The sequence below is a fragment of the Pinus tabuliformis genome, chromosome 7, assembly GCF_031772625.1.
Source record: "Pinus tabuliformis cultivar Carrire ecotype Pingquan chromosome 7, CPIR1, whole genome shotgun sequence".
In the NCBI taxonomy this organism is placed as follows: Eukaryota; Viridiplantae; Streptophyta; class Pinopsida; order Pinales; family Pinaceae; genus Pinus; species Pinus tabuliformis.
In genome coordinates this window covers 1,555,395,600-1,555,404,489 of record NC_142293.1, presented here as the reverse complement: position 1 = coordinate 1,555,404,489, position 8,890 = coordinate 1,555,395,600, and positions in this window count along the sequence as shown.

Genomic DNA, 8,890 nt, shown 5'->3' with positions numbered 1-8,890 from the left:
CTCCAAACCAAGTCGCCTTTAACTGAACATGGGTGCCTGTCGCACATCTTGGGCACACCTGCACACCTTTAACCATTATCTTTGATTTGTTAACTCTCTCCAGCGCTTGGCAAATCGAGGCCCTAACATCCTCCACCACTCTAAAAATATTGTCGCCCTCGACAACATCATCACAACAACCTCCATCGCCAAGACATATCCATATATGTGGGCACCTAGATAGCTCCACCCATGACCCGCTCCATGCTCAAACTGTAACATCGCTTCCACAAGAACTCATGCCTCTCACATCATCATGACTATCATCACATCATTTTTTCAATCACGTCCATCTCACCCCAAATTCCTACTCATCAAGTCATAGAGAGGACTCATGTCCATGAGTAGAAGAGAATGAGCCTCATCCCCATGTTAGTATAAAAAGAGGGAGGGGATGGGAAAATCGAAAGCTGTCCATCCTCCTTCTCTAATAGGTTAATCCCTCTATCTAAATATTCCTCTTCCAATATCTACATGTATGCTTCGTGGCTCTCCTCCTAAGTCTCTGGTCTAGCATCTATGTTTCCTTTCACTACCTCTAGCATGCCTATCAAATCCAAGGTACTATTAGACAACGTCCTAATAACCTATGCCTGCTCCATGAGTTTTGTCTCTGTAATGGAAAACCTCTCATAGAGTTCTTCATCTACTTGATGTCCTCCACATTCATCATTTCAATTTACACCCAACTTTCATTGCTGCCATGGTAGGTAGCCCCAATGTTTCATCTCCTGTCCATCATAAATGTACAAATTCTTTACATGTGTTACCATAATAGCTTCATATTTCTTCATAGATTCCATTCCCGAAACTACTTCATAGTCTTCCATCTGCACAATTGTGAAGTCAATCTTACGAGACCACTCACCAATGCTCACATCCACATTCTTTGCAAATGACAATGACTTTATTTGGTTGAGATTTCACTACTTTAAGACGAGCCTGGGTTGGTGAAAATTTCAACCCTTTTTCCTCGCAAATTCGTCCCTGATGAAGTTATGAGTCGCGCCATTGTCCACCATCATGAGTAAAGTGCCTTGCTTAACCTTCACATCCACATACTCCAAATTCTTCCTTTCAGGATCGTTCCTTGGGACAACCTTAGTTGTCGATGTAGCTCCTAAAATATGCATCATCCTAATCGCTGGTTCCTCCTTTTTCCATTTTGCATTGACTTGTGTTGTTGATGCCCCTGTCACTCTAGAAGGACAATTCTTCACCATGTGGTCTTCTCCACACAACCAACATTTCAGAGGCTTCTTCATCTTTGGCTTTCCACTCGACCTTGAATGCTACTCCTTTATAGTCTTCTCTTTCAGTTATTGAAATTATTTTTCTTCTCTTCAGTCCACTCACCATAATGTTCTATTAGCCTATCAACTGCAGCAAATGCCTCTTCTATAGTCTTGATCTTAAGCCTCTTCACCTCATCGCGTGCCCAAAGTTTCAATCCAATAATGAAGTTTAAAACATTGTCTCTCTCCTCTATGTCAGGTAATTCTAGGATCGCACTCGAGAAATCCCATTGATATGCCTAGAGACTCCCTGTTTGCTTAATTTAGTTAATCTTCATCCTTGCATCCAAAGTCTCATCTTGTGGGATAAATTGAGTTTACAATATTCATATCATCCCAGATAGAGATGTCATCAACATCACCATGGGCAATTTGATCTAACTTCCATCTCCACCATGTCTTAGCATCCTTAGTGAGGAATTGAGTAGCTACTTTTACCTTGGCTTCCTCATCAGGTATCCCCAAGCACTCCAAGTATTGCTTCATATCCCATAAGAAATTTCCAAGTGCCTTTGCATTCCTCATCCCATCATAAGAATCAGGTTCCTTGACTTTCACATGTGCAGTCCCTCCAACTAGTCCCCACCCAACTAACTTCTTCAAGACAGTAATCTCATTTCAAGCTTCCTCAAGACTTTTCTACAAATTCAAGATTTCGTCCAAAAATTGATCTTTCGTAGGTCCAATGTTCTTGACTTCCTTTTCTATTTTTCCATACTTTCAATCAGTGTACTCATATCATACCTTGAGATTTTCATAAGCTTCTTCCAACTTCTTGAGATCGTACCTAAGTTCAACATTTTCATCGGACTCTAATGAAGCCATCTTCAAAGAAAACTCTTCCACATGGTCTAGCACTATATCCATGAGAATTGTCTTACGATTCATGTTGGATTCACCTATAAGCTGGGGTTCTTCCACATTTTCGGCCATCAGTTTTTACTTTGAATGTGTCATGACCATACACTATCTTGTTCAATGTTGACCCTGAAAACTGCCCCTGTCGAACTTCCTAATGTCGCACTGCGACCAACTACCCCATGCCCAAGCTTCAATACTAACTGCAACCACTGCTTGTTCTATTCCTGCTTCTTCTTCAATCAAAGCCCTTCTCTATAAAATGGGCTCGGATACCAACTGTCATGGCCCTATCCTTGTGGTACTCTTTCAACCATGTATAGGCATGTGCGACACCACTATACTTTTTATTTTCACCAATACTTAAGTATATGGACTATGCCTAAGCCAACACTTAGCCAATTTTGTCAGTGTTATCAATGTAACAGAATAAACTTATTTAATTAACCATATAACCAATTATATATGCACAACAAAAACCATAAACAAATCATACACATAAACTTATGTGGGAGGGGCAACTCCTATATAAATCTGAGTCTGCCCAATATATCAATAATTTTGTAATTTAACTATACAAAAATGTTTTATAGTCATGCAACAGAAAACACTTCGCCCTGGACAGTCCTTTAAATACTCTGTGCCCACTAATACCATTGTTTATGTTGATCGTGCACGCCTGACACGAGTTACTCGAACTAGCATGCACTTCGTTTTCCCTTCATTCACCGCTCGTGACTTCGCTGCATGCCCCTGCCTAGCTACCCGTATTGCTCTGCATGTTCCATCAATCAACGCCCAGGTCGCATACCCGCTAGCTCACCGTTCGACACTTCTTCCCGAGTGTTATCGCACTTCAACCTCAGCTTTTTTCTTTCCCCCAAGTCCGTCGTAGCAGCCTTGGGTCACCATTTACCCGTGCCCCGACTATGCGCCGAACACAATAGTTCGCACTCTTGTTAGCGCTCGACCCGACCTGCCTATAATGCACTGTATTGGCAATCTTTCCAACCCACAACACTATGTAGTGCAACTCTACCTGCAACACGCCCTCGCTCAACCCTTAGTACAGAAACCTCAACTTCCTCTGTGGCTAACTTCAGTCCTACCCATTACACACCCCGCTTGTAGCATAGCCTTGTTTGCTCTGTGTTTCCTATTTTCGTTGTGTTGTTATGCTTGTTTGATCATGCTTAGAGATGTCATCCCTTCACTTCTATATATATGTCATTCGACCATGGAAATACTCCAAATAGTCGCATCCCTTCATTTCCCCATGGGGCAGCCCTCCATATAAATTGGTCAACCGACCTACCAAAATATTTTGACACACCCCTTCACCATCGTGTTGCCCATCGCTTTAACCTAGGGTCGACGCATGCCACCCAACTCGCTCATATGACATGACCCACGATTCGACCCGCAAATGGGCGCCTCGCCTGCCTTGGGTGTGCGCTTGCCCAGGCGCCTGACTCGGGTCACCTAATGCGCCCTTGCCCAATAATGTTCGCTCGCCCACTGTGCATGTTATCCGCAACTTGCTTGCTCGTCTATCGGTCGCCCGTCGCACGACTTGCCTATTGGTCACCCGTCGCGCTACTCGACTGTTGGTTGCTCTACAAGGTCGGTCATCGCAATGGGTGGGCACCCGCCCACTATGTTTGCGCCCATCGTCGCAGATAATCGAACACCAGCTCCAAGTCGCCTTTAATGAAATGGTCAAACTCGAGTTGCCTTTAACCAAACACGGGTGCCTGTCGCACATCTCAGGCATGCCCACGCAGCTTTAACCACAATCGTCGGTTTTGCGACTCTCTCATGATCTCTCCACTTGAGGCCCTAACACAGAGGAACCCAATAATATTCGTGACACGTAACTACTAGTAAACCTCTCGGGGTCTACAATTTGTTCTCATTTCCGTAAACCGGGTCGCAAACAAGAAGATTCAAACCTGGATCTCTTGAGTTTCAACAATTTCACATATCTCAAATTACCAGCTACCCCAAAATAAAATAGATTTATTTTTAAATATTTAAAAATAATATCATTATCATTTTTATTTCTTTTTATTTTAATGATGATAATGATGCTGATGCTAGTGGTTAACGTCCACTGTGACCAAATTGGTCTATCGGGCCTATAATTTTCTTAGTTTTTAATTATTTGGCCCCTCGTCTTTCTTGGCGAGATTGGTGTTGTAGCTTTCTTTTTTTTCTCTACGGTCTTCCAACTTCCTTTATCTTGCATCTCCTTCATCTCTTCTAGTTCTTGGGACATTGCTGTTTTAGCTTCACAATCTATTGTGTTCGTCCTTTTGAAGATAGTCAGAGAAGAAGTTTGGTCTAGGAGATCTGCTTTGCTGTTAAATGAAGATTTATTTTGTGTGGTATTCGAATCCTCATAACTGTTGATTTGTTGGGAGGGGCTTTCTCCCTGCTTGTCTTGAGAGTTGTTTCTTTCTTGCCCGATTTCTTATTTAAGACTCATATTTAAAACATATATGTTTTATGTAATAATGGATGAACTTTTCACATAACATAAAATTTAGGAAAATACTATATAAACTTTTAACAATAAAAATTTTAAAAATTCAAAATTTATATATATGTTTTAATTTTTAATTTTTTTTAAAGAAATTATAAAAAAAAAAATTATTTTAAATATATTGATTAATGCACAATATTTATTTTATTTAATTTCAAAATATTTAGAATTTATATTAAATTCCATTAAGAAATAGATCTATTGTTATTAATTAGGTTAGGATTTGTTAATTTAAAATATTTAATTATTTTAGTTTCAAAATATCATAAATTTACATTAAATTTTTTTTATAAATATATATTTTTAATTATATATATATAGATAGATAAATAGATAGATAGATAGATAATCTATATGGTAAAATATATACTATAAAATATCTGTAAATATAATTAATATTTTTCCATAATTTTTTTTACGTGATTTTAATATAATTATTCATTTTATACTTTCCTTTTTTTAAAATTAATAATTTAATAAAACTATTTTTTCATAATAAATTATTTGTTCAAGTAATATTATTTGTTATTTGATAATTTGCATGATAATTTTATATATAAAATAATAAACCTATATTATTTACTTGATAAATATAAAAAAAAAATATATAAATTTAAAAATACAAATTACTCCATATTTAAAATTCAATTAAAAAAACCAAAAATATGTGATCGTCTTTCATGTATAACGATAAAATTAAGATTTGAATATTACTTTACTAATATTCAGTATAAAAATAAAAATAAAAAAATACTAATTTAAAACAACCCACACTTCAAAAATGTCCGTTCAATAAAATAACACATGCTACATAATTTTTTTTTGTATTTACAATAGGAATGCTACTTATGAAAACAAAACAAAACATAACTGAAGTATCTATGGTGTTAGTTCGTTCTTCTACTCAGCACATAACGGATTGGCTTTGCTTTCCATGGTTGATGAATAAAATTATCCAACATGCTTGGAACAAGAGGTTGATGCAGTGACATATGGCATTTCCCACTAGAGTTTTTGTTACCACTGGTTCACATCAGGCTGTGTAATTCCGTTTCAAGGGTTTTCAATGCCGGGCGTGGCACGCAGAAGACCACTGTTACTCCGCTCTTGGTCTTCGGGGGAGGCAGAAATGTAATTGGCCAGATCAAGACTTCGAACGTGGTACAATCCTCCTTCAGGTCTTTTGCGATGGGCTGTTTTAGCCTTTGTAAATCATCAGAACTGAAGAAAAACGGGGTGAGTACAATGAGAACTGAAGAAAAACGGGGTCCTCGGCTTTCACATTGGCCAGCTGCTGCTGAAATGAACAATTAGGGTAATCCACTTTCAAGAAGCTCATCATTAGGGGTGGTTGCTGGGGTTTCCGAAGTTCCCTCTGCCACACTGGTTCCATCCTCTGCTCTCGCAATCTCTGCAAGTCCCATGAGAAACTGGGCTGCCCCTCGTCCGTCACACAGATTATGGTTAAAACTCACACCCACAACAAAGCCCCCACAAGCGAGTTACCTACAACAGAGAAAGCCGGCAAGCCTAAAGTTTACATGTCAGTTAATCCATTAGTTTATATGTCAGTTAATCCATTAAAAATTATAAGAATTAGTATAGATCTATCTTAAATACAAATCTAATATGAATCTATCTTAAATACAAATCTAATTTGACTAGGAGATCTAATTTTTTCATTTGTATAGTTATTTAATTTTTTATTTTTATTTTTATTTTGATGAACATGAACAAAATTTCAACTTCTATGACATAAAGACATCATACACTTCATACTCGACATCCTTACACATCACACTGTAAAATGAGCTGAGCTACTCAACAATAACAAATGGAAAAGATTCAAAATTACAAAATAAGAAGTGTTACTTCCTAAATTTCTGCAATACATCTGAAACTGCACTGAACAGTAAAATGAACCTCTCCACTCAATAATAACAAATATAAAAAATTCAAAATTACCTACAAATAAGAGGTGTTGTGAGAGGTGGTACTTGATTTCTGCAGTAAGCGGAAACTGAAAGAGCAGTTGCTCTTTCAAATTCTCGAATCCCCCGAGCAGTGAAAGTTTGTTGTTGGTAACGGCTTCAACAAAGAGAGCGCCCTCTCCGGTGCAGTCTACCTGCAGTTTCTCCTTATACGGCCTGCAAGTGGGTAATAGTGAGACAACACTAGTGACAGCGTCTCGCGAATAACCTTCACAGGATTTGCAGTGCCATAAATATTACGAGTCATTATTGTACACAAGCAGTGTGTCGAATCTACACCTCACAAGGTCTTGTGATGATCATCTAGATTGGACTTTGGTGCAGTATTTGGGAAAGCTCTATTTCCAACCCTATTGCATAGTAAATGTCTCCTGACATGGGGTAGTAAATGCGGCCTGACATGGGGCTGATATAACATGATATAACAGGCGGCGTGGTGATGAGAAAGGAAAAAAAATAATAACATGTTATATCGTGTTATATCGACCCCATGTCAAGCCGCATTTACTATGCAATAAGATTGGAAATAGAGCCAGTATTTCTCCGTGACAGACCCTATCACATTTACAAGCTGCTAGACTTTGGTGCAGTATTTCTCCGTGTCAAGGCTCTCCATGTTCCTAAATGCTCTCTTCTGCGAGAACGAAAGATTATTACCCTGTTATATAGATGAGCGTAGCCGGTTTACAGGCGTTGAAATAGGTGACATCTTGTCATCGGGACCCGATTGAGTTTAGTTGTGAAAGGGGAGAGATGCTTTACAGCACGTTGACGATGATGTTAGGTTCGTGTGAACATTGAAATATGTAACCATGGAGTCCGTGAGAGTACGAATCAATTTGAGAATGACACAAAGATGGGCCTCACGTACTTTATTGACGGTGTGATCATCCACTTATCCCTATTAAATTGTGCTGTACTCTCTTGTTTTTTCTAGAAAGAACACTTCCATTATATATATAGAAAGAAAAAACATTTTCATGACAGATAAAGAAAGTATATTTGCAAATTTTGTCCAATACAACTAGAAGTTTCATAAACAAAAGATATTTCTGTAGACTTTCTTGGTGGTCCACGTTCATACTAGCTACTTTGTATTTGATTCAACAAAAGATAACTAATCAAATAAGCAAAACTAAATGTGTGTTAAAAAAAAATTCAGAAAAATAAACATATATGTTGCAAATAGAACTGAAACATTTTTTCCCCATCAAAACTTGATATATCTAGATCTCAGCGATCCGCCATTGCCAAATGACTGGAAGTTGATCGAACCCGAAACCATACTGCATCCCTCCTTAGACAATCTGTCATCCTCGCTATTTTGTTCGCCATAGATATGTGAAATTGAAATCCTTGTGAAGGCTAATATCAACACCTTAACCTTGTGTTGCCAATTGGAGAGAGTGGGCGTCTCTAAATTGAATCTATCCTTCACTCATTCAACAATAGACTTCGAGTCATAAAAAACTACTATCTTGCTAGACCAAGCCATTTATGACAAAAAGAGACACCCCATAAAGCAAGAATTTTTGACCTGGTATTCGAGCCTTTACCACTATGCCAATAAAACTGGAAATAATGAAAAGGATCCAAATGAATCGCCATACAATTGCCACATGAACCAAATGAATTGGCTCCATCAGAAAAGCCTACGAGGAAGTCAGTCCATAGGTCCTTAGGAATTAGAATAGATCTAGGGGCCTTGAGGGTCGTTGATGTAAATTCCTTATAATATGTCATGATCATTGAGATGGACTTGAGAATATCCGGGAGAATTGAATAAAAAATGAGAACATTTTGAGCCCTCCAAATGCCCCATAAGAAAAAAAAGGGGAGTGTTCTTTGAAGCCTATTTTCCACAATCTATTGTTTGAGGCATATGGCTATATTCAACCTTACCAGATCAGCATTGAAATCAAGCATGTTTAGCACACTAGTCCAAACAGATCTTGAGAAAGTGCAATGTAGAAAAAGGTGAGAAATGTCTTCTCCATGAACCAAGCAAGAACGCGTCGTTTGATCCTCGAAAGCCTCGCTTAGTAAGATTATCCCATGTTAAAAGACTATTGTGAGCCACCAACCACATGAAGCATTTGAGTTTCTAGGGCATTTTCCAGCTCCACAACTTATTTAGCCATATGAATGAAGGAATAAGCTTC